At 41.6% G+C, this 12,347-nt stretch overlaps 2 protein-coding genes across 6 annotated transcripts in view; both read left to right on the top strand.

Moving 5' to 3' along the window:
• The window catches only part of LOC124303130 (structural maintenance of chromosomes protein 5), a 151,511-nt gene that overhangs the window by 138,431 nt on the left and 733 nt on the right, over positions 1-12,347 (top strand). The window lies entirely within an intron of this gene.
• The window catches only part of LOC124303131 (probable nuclear hormone receptor HR3), a 156,223-nt gene that overhangs the window by 97,263 nt on the left and 46,613 nt on the right, over positions 1-12,347 (top strand). The window lies entirely within an intron of this gene.

Raw genomic sequence — 12,347 nt, forward strand, 5'->3', positions numbered from 1 at the left:
TTTTCTACACAACAATCCTGTAACGTTGTCGTGTGTTTCAATTGGAAAAAATTTCCGACCGATATTTTAGAGCATCCTTTACGATTGGAGTCTAACTCTTCCATGTTCATCGCTCAGTGATTCACGTTGATGCGTTAATTACTAACCAAATATACAGAGTAAATATACCGCCAGAAGTGCGAATACAACCAATTGTATAATAATGCGTGACAAATATGTGAAACAAAAATAGAAAGAAAGAAAATCAACGCGATATAGTTTAACGCCGCTGCATCAAGAGGTGAAATAAATTATTGTACATTCGAACAAAATGTTTCCTGTGCTTCGAATATCGGTTCGTTGCACGTTTTCCACGGTTTGAGGATGAGTCATTGTAAGCGGTACCCGCATTGCTTTGCCATATTTTCAATTTCATGCACTGGCTACCATTTCAATCGAATCAAAGAAACGTCGACAATTTTGAAACCATTCGCGAAGCGAAGAGTCGATTGCTACCACACACGTTTCCTTCTCATCGGTACGGATTTTTTTATCGATCATTAAGCTCGAAAGAGTTTCGGCATTGATCTACGCCGCTACTAATATTCCACACCGCTTACGTTGGTATTTGTCTGTGTCAATCGATACACAGAAAGATCCATCCAGGTGTGAGTGAAAAACATGTTACGTCAAACAGAGAGTGAAAATAGTATTCTCGAGCACTTATCTTACGGCTCAAAATTGTCCCAAAGCTGCGGGAGCGCGAGAGAGTAAAAAACGGCGTCAGGGTGACCGGAAATGGGGGTGGGATCGATGAGAATGTGGAAAATCGGTAAAATTCGAACGGCGTATCGGGGCGGGTGAAAATGTGGGAAATTTAAAGAGACAACGACGGAAGGCATCTCAAGTACGTGGGCCGCAAGGCAGGCAGGCAGGCGTGTGTCAAGAGAGAGAAAATGCATCGCCGGCTGAGAACCGCTGGGTAGGCAGCCTTGGCTGAAGTTGTCGAACCCGCGACCCAGTTTCACGCACGCACCAACACAGCGCCGAACGGTGCATGCGGTGTGCATTAACACGTACGCGTTCCCGCGCGCGAGAACGACACGCCAGATAAAATGCTGGCAAGTGCCGCGCTGCCGAGAGGAGCGCACCAGCAGCGCCGAGGCCCAGGGAACAAACGAACACCTATGTATATGAACGGAGTTTTTATTTATTTTTTTATTTCCTTTTTATCAAGAAGTTACGAAAATCCTAAACCATCGACCCCGTTATACGCGAAACTAACAATCTTGAGCTTAGATTAAGGGATTATGAAAATCTTACCCTTACCGATCGAGTCATTTTTCCATCGTGCCCGTTTTAGGGATTTCGTTAGTGACTGGCGAAGTTTTTCGTCGAGAGGCTATGGCGATCATTGACGATTTCGAAGAGGATAGAATCGACCCCGTTAAACGTGACGCAAAAAATCTTGGACCTGAGTCGAGGGCTTGTAAGAATCCCACCATTACCGACGGAGTCGTTTTTGCATTGCCCTTTTTTTTTAGATATTCAGCTATCGGTGGCTGGCTTCTGTTTTCTTCGAGATGTTACGAAGATCCTTACCGATGTCGAAGAAAACAAAATCAATTGTTTGTCACCGTTTACAGCGTGATTAAACTTGGCGCAAGAAATCACGAGTTTAAGGTTGGGTCTTCCTAAAATAAAACTACCCTTATCTAGAGAGTTTTTTTTTTTTTTTTTATTGAGTATTCGTTTTTTGGTAACCGCCTATTGCTGACGGACTTCTTCCGTTTCGAAAAGTAACACGAAATGAGATAATATATCACAGCACTATTTTCATGTAATATTTACGCTGAGAGAAGTAAACTGCGATTGACATTTACAGGCTCGGTGATTTATTTTTCCTAGCATGAATATTTCATGAAAATAGTATCATGCCGTATCATGTTTATTTTGCTCCTGATTACTCTGAGAATCCTAGAAAGTCCCTTAGCTATGCATATGCTAATGCTTAAAACTGCCATTAATGCAAAAATAACTCGGTCGGTAAAGATAGGACTGTTACATGATGTCTTTTCGAGGTTAGAGTATAGATTCAACACATTGAATACTGTTGAGAGTGACACGCCACTGTCTTAGAATAAGTCTGGCTTTTCATACGCCTGGAAAAATGTTACGTCCCTCTGTCAATCAGCGTCAAGGCACTGTCGAACTTTAACAATGATAAAATAATATTGGGAATATTTTTTACAATGTTGGTATCCCAAGAGAAGTAAGTCGTTTGGTAAAAAGCAAACACGTGACTTGGAGAACAAAAACGGAAGTCCGGCGAAGCGGAAACCGAGTTTTGTCCGGGGTATAAATGTCGATAGGTTTTTCCTACTTTTAATTGACAAGGTACAGCATAATGAATAAGGCTTTCGGTTCCGTCCTTGCCGCTCGACTGCGAATTAACACCCAGCGTCGTTTGCTTCGATATCTGCCAATTCTCCGGGAGGTCGTTCCCACCTGCTCGAAATGACAATGAAGAATTATTCGCAACGGTTGTGTACACCTGTGTTGCGGATAAGAGCGCGTTGCAAATTTTCTCATTTTCTTACATCGACTCTTCTGTGTTCCCTTGGTTTTTATTCCTTTTGTTCGCTTCGCCTCCACGCGCATTGTGCACTTTCGCAACATTTTTTAGATCGGAACGAACGTGCCTTCATCTCTTTGCGCGGTAAATATGAGAAGGTATAGCAAAATTCCTCGGCAAACTGAAATTGCCACAGACATAGACTGAAATTCTCTGAAAACATTTCGGCTCAATGGGTCTCATCATGTTCTCGCAATCATCTCGAACATGGGTTTTCAGTATCCGACATTCCACTATCACGCTGTTGTCTTTCTTACAATTGAATCGAGAATATTAACCAGGTTCTTCGTTTGTTCTATTTTCTATACTCTTATCACGAGTAGAGAGAGAGAAGAATCGAAACTTTTTAAGGATCTAATCCACTCATACTTCTTGCCCTAGTTCCTCTGAGAAAGAGAACTATTCTGTTGTCTTGCTTGTTCTTTTTCCACGTCAAAGGTGCGCATCTCCCCTATCAAATAAACGCGATAAGAGAAAGAGACTCGAGGTATAAAAACAAAATGCGTCGTCGTGCCGCAACGTACTGTAAAACAATTAAACGCTAACTGCACGGAGTCGTATAGCATGCATACACAACCGTATAATTCCCACGTTTTGTACATTCACGGTATGCGTGTATGCAACGCACAGAAAATCACCTTCCGTTACGCAATCTACAACATTGCCGTCTTCCGTTGCCATTTGTGAATGAAGTGGCTGGCTAGGTACTTAAATGGTAGCCGCGTGTACTTGGGCGATTTTTCACTCGTCGTTGAATGGAGAAATGGAAAAGCATCGAACCATTCCCTTCACAAATTCTGAACGCGGCGCTGACCTTAGAGTAGAAATCTCGAATCGTGAACAGTGAAAGATGTATTTTCAATACCTGCGCAACAAAATGTAACAGTCGAAAGTGAAAAATTGCAGGCGTAGGAGAGAAGTCGAGATAAGACGATGCCTCTGCAATCGAGGTTTCTGATTTGCGATTAGCCGTTCGGTTCAAACAATGTGTGCATAACTTACGAAGATATGGAGAAGTGGTTGAATTTTCACTACGTTCTTACCTGTGCAAGCTGCGCGATGCGCTCGTCTGTGACGCATGCACCCTGCACTCAGATAAATGTTACCTGCGATGTGCCTAAACAAAGAAGGGAATTGCCCCATCCAGAATGCAGCGTTCTTAACGAATGATAATAATTTCAAATGCATGTGAGACTCGCAACTGGGAACACTTACACCCACACTGCAATATGGTATAAGTGGACAGATAAAGTGGGAGGAATGCGATATCACAAATATACACGCGTGACATAACAAGGGTAAATAGAGCCGCTATAACTCGACAGTACGTTGTTTGAAATTAGTGAAGTTTTTGATTTTTCAAATTTGTCTAAACTTGCCTTTGGTCAATCGAAATCGCAGCAACATCTCTGCAAATCTTTGACAATAGAAGAATCCAGACATGCGTATAAGTGTGTGAAAAAATAAAACAGATGATGTTAGCCATTTTACGGAAACAACTTTTTCTTTCACAGTATAATAGAAATGTAGAAATTCACCTCCAATAAATTTTATAAAATATTTTTAAATCAGAAAAATGCCACCGAATTCAAAGAAGTTTTGGATAACCTCACAAATTCTTCTGGATTCTTCAGACGTGTCGAAGTCGTATGAAATCTTTGGAAGTCCTCTGAAATCTGACACGTTGTCTTGGCAATATCTCGTGAAACGCAGTCGAGTCTAATGAATTTTTTAAAAATTCGTTGAACTCGTGTATTGAATCTGTAAATTGAATAAAAGTTAACATTTCTTGGCAACCGAAAAGTCTCGTAATGTTTTAACGAAATGTTATGAAACTTCGTCAATCTGTACAAGTACGAAGTTTCTCAATTCTTATCGAATTATCTCCTCAAGATCAAACAAGTCTCTGATACCTTGACATTTCGAAATTTGGTATTGGCAATTTTTGATCAAGCAATTAATCGAACGATTCACAAACGACTCTTTGAATCCTCAATTTTTTTTGTTTTTCTTTTTTGTTGATACTTCGAGAATTAGCGATTCAAGAAATCCGAAAATGAGCGTCGACCCTAATATATTATGATTTTTCAAGCGCCTATCCGCAATAACGCAGCGCTCTTAAGAAATGAACCTCGGTGAAGCAGAATTAAAGCGGGTGACTCTGCAGATGCCAAGTGAAACCGATCGTTATTCACAATCAGTATAATATTTACGACAATACGAGTGAGCGCTGGACATAGAAATAAAATACTCGTACCTACTTCTTGCTCCGAGCCCGCGGCGTTGCCCTAGGCTTACGAGTGATTGTGAATTATTTGTTTGTGTACATACTACGTGAGCGTTTATACACACGGAGATAGAAAGAAGAAAAAAAAAAAGACGACGGTTAACGCATGAATATAATGCCTCTGTATCGCCGACATATCCACACCATGGCCGTGAGTACTATCACTGACTAGAGAGATTTGCGAAATCTTATTACAATACATGCGTGTGTACAATACAATATATATCTGCAGGCAAAACGATTCGCGCCGATAATCGAAGGATAAAAAATGCAGAGATCGGTAGATACGCGGCAACTTGCTTGAGGCTTGAAAAATGCACGAATCGTTTCCACGCGCCGGTATAACGTTTACAGGGTACTTCGACATATATAATGTGTATAATGCACAGAAATTGCGACGATCACGTTTTTTTTATCTTTAAATAACTCATTGATTATTGAGTACGAATGTAGCCTGTAAACGGTGATATTGACCGTAACAGTGACACAAAAATTGACGCGTGTGTGTGTGTGTGTGTGTGCGTGCGTGTGTGAGATGTAAGAAAAGAAATAACAAACTTTAGTGCGATTCTAGAGTGTTGAAGTAATAGTGGATTTCTTTATTCTGGGTGAACGTGTTCACTGTACGACAGCCGGTTCCTTTTGGGCCATGCGGCTTCTACTTGCACCGAAACAGGTCAGATCTTCTGCGCTTAACGGACTCGGGTGATGATTAAATTACCGGCTAATGATTCAATGCCTTGAAGGAAAATCGATGCACGATTGAAAAAACTGGACAAGTAAACAGTAAATGTCCGTTACATCTGCATTGTGAAGAATTTTATTTTGAGTAAATTAAAATTTTCAGTAAAAGTCATCAACGTTTTAGAGTCTTATCTCCGTGAAAGAGATAAAAGTCAGTCGAGTCCCTTTTCCTTCGAGCACCTCAACTTGCCTGTTACCGAATATGTTCCGAAGATCGTAGTAGTGCTTGTCCCTGCAGCAAAATGTAAAACAAACATATTCTGGTAGCTGAGACGACGACTCGTGTCTACACAGTCGATTGGAATTGCCTGGATCTTCGTGTCCGTAAATGCATCTCTGCTGCAAGCCTGCGAGGGTGATTCAAACTTCGACAGATTCCCAGTGCAATGAGTGTTTTACAACGTTGCATTGGCATGCGGTAGGGTGTGCGAACGAGCCGTAAAATCTGTTGATGTATTTTTGGAAACCGAGAGAGATAGATGGAGGAGAAACGGAGCGCAGAAGAAGCGGTAAACAGTGCAGGAGCTAGCAGAAGAAGCCGGCGAACCGCACCAGCAGCCCGGCTGGACCGGAGAAACGAATTAAAAATAACGCTTGTATACCTAATACCTATGTCTGTCGGGTCGGATATGCGTTCAACGAACATCTCGCGATGCAAGGGTCTCTCCTCCTAAGTGCCTGCTAATTGTCCGATACTTGAGACGTGCAGAAATTCATCAAGAAATTGTCGCGAAACCGAATTTCTCTGCGTCCGGTTGAAGAGGAGTTGCGGGTTGATCAAAAATCGATGCCTATTATTTATTAATTTTATTGCGAAATTATTGTGCCAGAACAGGTGATAGGTACTGGGATTCGATAACAAAAGCTTATACATGTATGCTTCGTTTCAAATCGCGTAAGAATTTTTTAAAAATTTAGTAGATTCGTTCGATTCAAGCCTGAAATTACTCATTTTATTCAAAATAATATTTTGTACAAAGTCACTGAAACATATTTTCATTTCTTCTCGTAGTCAATTTAATACTGCCATTTATTGATCGTGATCAATATCGGTCCGATGTTGTAAAATTAGTATTCAAGGATGCCGATGTATTATAAAAAAAAAAGACTTGCAGTTAATTTGTAAAAAATAGTCTTTTGGATGAAATGCGCAATCGTAGAGTGAAATCGAACAAATCTACCAGATATTTTTTTTACCATTTACAATTACTTGGAAATGAAGCACCGACATCTGAACTTTGGTTTAATATAGTATTTACTTGTATTACGAAAAATGAATGTTGTTTCAAATCGTCTCTCATAACTCAGCCAAAGCCAATGGAAGCACTCCTGAATGTGATTCGTGGTGAAATTTTGGAACGCCACTTCGAGCGTGATATTTCGAAAGGATTCAGGATCATTTGAAGGAGATAATATAAATAAGACCGTTACTTCAAGAATATAGCAGGGCCGAGTCTTTACTGGCTCGATAAATTTTTTCTCCCAGGACCGCAAAAGCGGTTTTTAATTACAATAATCACCGTGTTTGCTCACAGCCTTCTGTCGTTTTGAATCGCGATTGTTAGCTGCCTACGTTTCGAGCCAACCAACTTAAAAACAGCGTTGTGTGCATGCGCGGAGAAATTTAGAAAGCACGATGCCCGCATGAACAGGCTCAAATCTTGTCCCGTACCGTTGGCAACTTTGCGTTGGCAAATTTACACGTCTTGTCAGTTAGCCTCACCCGAGGAGAAAGGAAATTGAGAGAAACAGTTTTTGGCCGAGACTTCTGCCACATCCGATGGGCAATGTTTTTTACTTTCGTTTAGCCAATTGGCAGTAGTTGCTAATTTGGCAGTCAAACTCGAGATAATCTCGCTTGCAGGTCCAATCAATGAACTATTCTATCGAATTCGCGTGGTGAATACTGTTCGTTCATTGAAATTTTTCAAGTGCTTGTGTTGTATTTCAGCAAAAGTTTCGTCACCTGATACAATGTTTATGAATTAATTTATACTTTTACTGGTGACGACAGGTAATCGAGTACGGTACCCTGTTTAGTTCCTTGTGTATACTTTCTTTGCATCCGCCTTATTAACGTAATGTTGTCTCATGAGGTATTGTTTACAATCTTCTCGCGTCACGAGATAACCTTTTTGCCACGAACGATACTGTTTAATACAACAACTATCGCGTCACAACTATAAGCGGGAACCGATCCACATTTAGAGATTCTTTGATTTTTAATCTTAGTAGTTCGAATTTTGCATAAAGATTGAGCAGAGTTTTCTGTCAGTGATTATTCACCAGGCAACCGTTGTACCTCAACTTTCGAATTTGTAAAAATATTATTCGGTAGTGAAAAATGTGAATCCTATTAATGCTTGTACATGATAGTACGATCATTTTATAATTAATTCGATTTCCTAATCAAGGAATGATAATTATGATAAAAATTTTACTGTCTGTAAAAATTACATTGAAAAAAAACTGCATCATTTCCGACTAATCGAAAAATACCATTCTGAAACTTCTCACCTAAATGCATTTACGGCTTTTTGCGGCTTGCTTCAAATCATATTTATACAACTTTACTCTTGGTATTAAACAATACGACCTTTCATTGCTATCGTCTTATAGTTGCGTATGGCAATATCTTATGCGTTACGATTGTAACGCGATTATAACCTGCTAGTGGACTCAGCTTTTTTTCTTACTGTCAACCTGGTATATTGGGAATTTTTCTTTCACACCAAATCATGGATGTAAAATTGAAAAACTACCGATCCGACGATGGTTTATTGCGAAACTCGACACACGGTGCAACACCGTCGAGTTATGTTCTTTGTTGCATGTATATGGTGTTTGGCGAACATATAGCAAGCTACTCGTTACAACGTAATGTGGTTAGAGATTACGTGTAGGAAACGTTGCGGTCTAAACGAATCCGCATAAAACAAGATTTTAATCATATTGCGTGAACTCCAAACAAATTTCAATAGAAATCGCAAATCCAACGCCGCCCGACCTATCAAAACTGTTGCATCCTCTTAGCCTCCGAAATTAATTATATCCTAAAATTAAATGTTTGGAAAAATATTTGGAACAGTATATGAAAATGGTTGAAAATTTTGTCCTAACACAATTCAACCGATCCAAAATTGTCAAATCTTGGAATGGAAATGCGTCTCATGCATCGGGAACTTTCCGACATCTCCTCACCTGCAGGTTGATGTTCTGGAATGGCATAAAAACAGAGCTCTGCGTTACGTCCTCGTGATCGACGGATGCTCGTGCTGAGGGCAGAAATGAAACGAGCCCAAGCGAAGTTGTATCAAAGCGTATAATTCACGCCAGCAGCTGTGAAAAAGCAGGCGAAACACACTTCGCCGAAATTAGTTTCTGCACGTAGAGTTAAGATCTCCAACATCTACCCGCATTATACGACTGTATATAATATACTCTGTATACGTATACGTATACAAACCCGATCCGATGAAGTTAAGAATTCAGGCCTCACCGCGACTGGAGAAGGATCTCAGTTTCTGGAACCAGAAATTACTCCGTGAGATACACGACACCGTTATATCTGTAGGTCCTCCCTGCGAAATCAAATATACAATCATCAGAAAACCCTCGATGACGCGCTATTTCGTTCATTGCGGTCAGCTTACGCGCTTTCGTCCCCGATTTTACCTTCGACTCAAACCGCAAGTCCGTTGAGCTGACCTAATTATAACTTCGCTACACGCGAAATTTCGTTTCCGAGTATTTTTTGAAAAGGAAAATACACCGGACACCAAAGGCGGATGAGATACGTACGAAGAGGAAACCTCCGCGCTCCGTCATCCTACGCGTCATGTTTGAATTTGCGTTTGACTTTCGAAGAGTTGCAAGACTTGTTACGATTCTGATCAGACTTTTTCCACGAAGGTCATAAAATTTCGTTTCCGACTTCAGGAAGTGCTGAAAATTCGAAAGTAGATGCTAGGACTCGAAAGAACGGTAAAATTGATAAACTTGTTTCTCATAGACGGTAACGCCGAAAGACCTAAGAATTGGAGGATGTTCACATCTCGGTGTACTGCGACTATGACGTATCCAAACTACTGCCAGATAGAAATTTTCAATACGAGAAACGGGCCCGGTTAAGTTTGAGGATCGGTCCACTTACACGGAGATGTATTCGGAAAAGTTGAAATGAATCGATCATCCGGATACTGCGGATAAGCACTACAACCCGATCGACTCGCAAGCGTGTCTGTGACACAAGAAATTACTAATCACTGACCACTGACCACTGACAACTCTGACCGCCGAGAATGAGTGCTGGGTATAATACACTTGGGGTACTGACCACCGACTATCGCCGCAGTAAGCTCATAGGTCATGGCTGTGGAACCGGCGTCTACGAAACGGTGCTAATTTCTGTGTAAAAAAGTTTAAAAAAAAAAAGAAAACAAACAAAAAACCTACGAATTCGCTCGTGAATTTTCTTCTTTATTATACCGCTATTTTTATTTTTCACATATTTGTTTACCTTCCATTTACTAAGTGACCCGAAACGAAGTGGCTAAGTCAGTCGTCGCTGGGTGTGTAGGACAGAAACAGAACAGCTGGTACAAATATAGAAAGGGAGGAAACGGTTAAAATTGACCAGAAGGAATTCAGACGGAGCTTTCGAGCCTGACGTTGTGCATGTAGTATCCAACTCTGCGCCGAATCGTTCGTGTACACATCGCTCATTCCGCCGACGAAATCGTTCCGATGTCGTATCATTGGATTTTAAGCCTATCGTCGATCAGATCCGATTGGATCAAATCGTGAGGCTGACTCACCTTGTCAGAAAACAATTATCCTCTGCATACGCCCAAGCAAATACAAAAAGTGCTTAAAACAACAGTGGGATTTTTTTAACCCTTCGCGGTCGCACTGGGTCATGTTTGACCCCAGAAACCATATATTTCTCATGGGACGATAAATCAATGCGACGGCGAAGCGATATAGATTCAAATGGATTTTGCTTTGTTCAATTTCAAGTGTCGATGTCAGAAATTCTTCCGTTGCAATTGTCAGAACGAACGATGAAATCGACGAAAGTAAGATCGATTCGGACACAGTTTGTAAAGGAATTTAATGTTATTGCTTTCTTACGATTATCAAATATCTAGAAAAGGCTTTTCAGTCATATAATCTATATCTCTCCGGAATCTTGTACGTTTCTCACATAAAATAAGTGTTCCAATGATACGACTAAATTCAATTATAATAATCGTAGTTCCAAAACATGATGAATCGACAAAGATCACTTATATATTTTTAATAATCAGTGAAACTAAAGAGCTTATCTTAAAAAAATTGATATCGATATCCGGTGTAGAAGTTACGACAAGTGTATACCTATGCAGGGTTCGTACGCTTTTTGGAACCCGAAATTCCCCGACTATTCCAGATGTTCCAGCCTGGAAATAGGATTTTTCTCAGTAACCTTCCAAGAAATATGCCGCTGATTAATGCCAATTTTTTTGCATATCAATACTAATAACATTCAATGTTACCTAGTAATTAATTATATGCTGTCCGACTACTAATTTACAAACAACAGCCAGCGATTTTCAGTAAGAAAAAAACGCAAGGAGGTTTGATATCAAGTAATTTACGTATAAGAACAAGTTCATTTCTTCAAGAAACTTAAAATTCCGGTCTTATTTTCGAAATTCCCCGACTTTTCCCTGACTTTTCCCTGCTGTAAGAAACTCCCTGAGTTTTCCCGGTTTTCCAGGTTTTCCCTGTGCGTACGAACCCTGCAATGTGAAAAACAGCCCTCAAGCTCGAACAAGGATTATAATTCTCCTTGAGAGAGATCGATGGGCGAGGAAATCGGAATCGCGCATAAAGGTTGGCGGTGAGCCGCGAGGGTTTAGCGCAGATGCATCGAAATTGAGAATCGTCTCTCTGAGAGGGTTCCTTAATCAAATTCCTCGCGCAGCGTGAGAATCATACCTTTCTAGGTAGAAACGCACACGGCCATACTAATTGCGAGGGTTAAGCTCGTACCGCGTGAGGCCGCCACGCCACGCGCATACCTGACGCGTCGCCCGCCAAGAGCGGTCTGTTGCCGAAGTGCGATTCGCTCCGCGATGTGGGTCAGCCGCGAGACACCCGTGCCGACCGAGTCGAGCCGAACACCGCCGGAATCGTCCGAGCGCCAATCACGCTCCGAATCTGGGTCAGCTGTGCTGCTGCGCATGCTCACCCGGCTCCCCGGTCGTTCACCGGCGAAGTTACTAACCTGCCGACGGCGATGCCTGCCGCACGTTACCCGCCTATCTGCGTATCGAGCGCCGGAAAAATGTTGCCTTTCCACAATTGAACTTTATCGTCGCGTTACGTTACGTTGCGTTGCGTTGCGTTACGTTACACAGGGCCTCTTTTTTTCCCGCTCAACCGCCGAACGTTTGACGTCGGTGAGCTAGGAGAGCGCGCAACGATCGCACCCCGATTCGTAAAACGGGACCGACATTAAGCGAAAGCCAAAAAGGCCCGGGTTCGGATCGCGCATCGGCTATTCGCGGAGGGGCGGCCCTGATTCGAAAATCTTTTCAAATGCCTCGCGATCTTGGCATCGATCGGACATTCGTACGATAGTTTATACCGCATCTTCTTCGCCAATGTCGTAAGACCGTTGCCACACCGGAGCTTTCCTAACGGAACCGTACCCTC

This window comes from Neodiprion virginianus, chromosome 4, assembly GCF_021901495.1.
Source record: "Neodiprion virginianus isolate iyNeoVirg1 chromosome 4, iyNeoVirg1.1, whole genome shotgun sequence".
Lineage (NCBI taxonomy): Eukaryota > Metazoa > Arthropoda > Insecta > Hymenoptera > Diprionidae > Neodiprion > Neodiprion virginianus.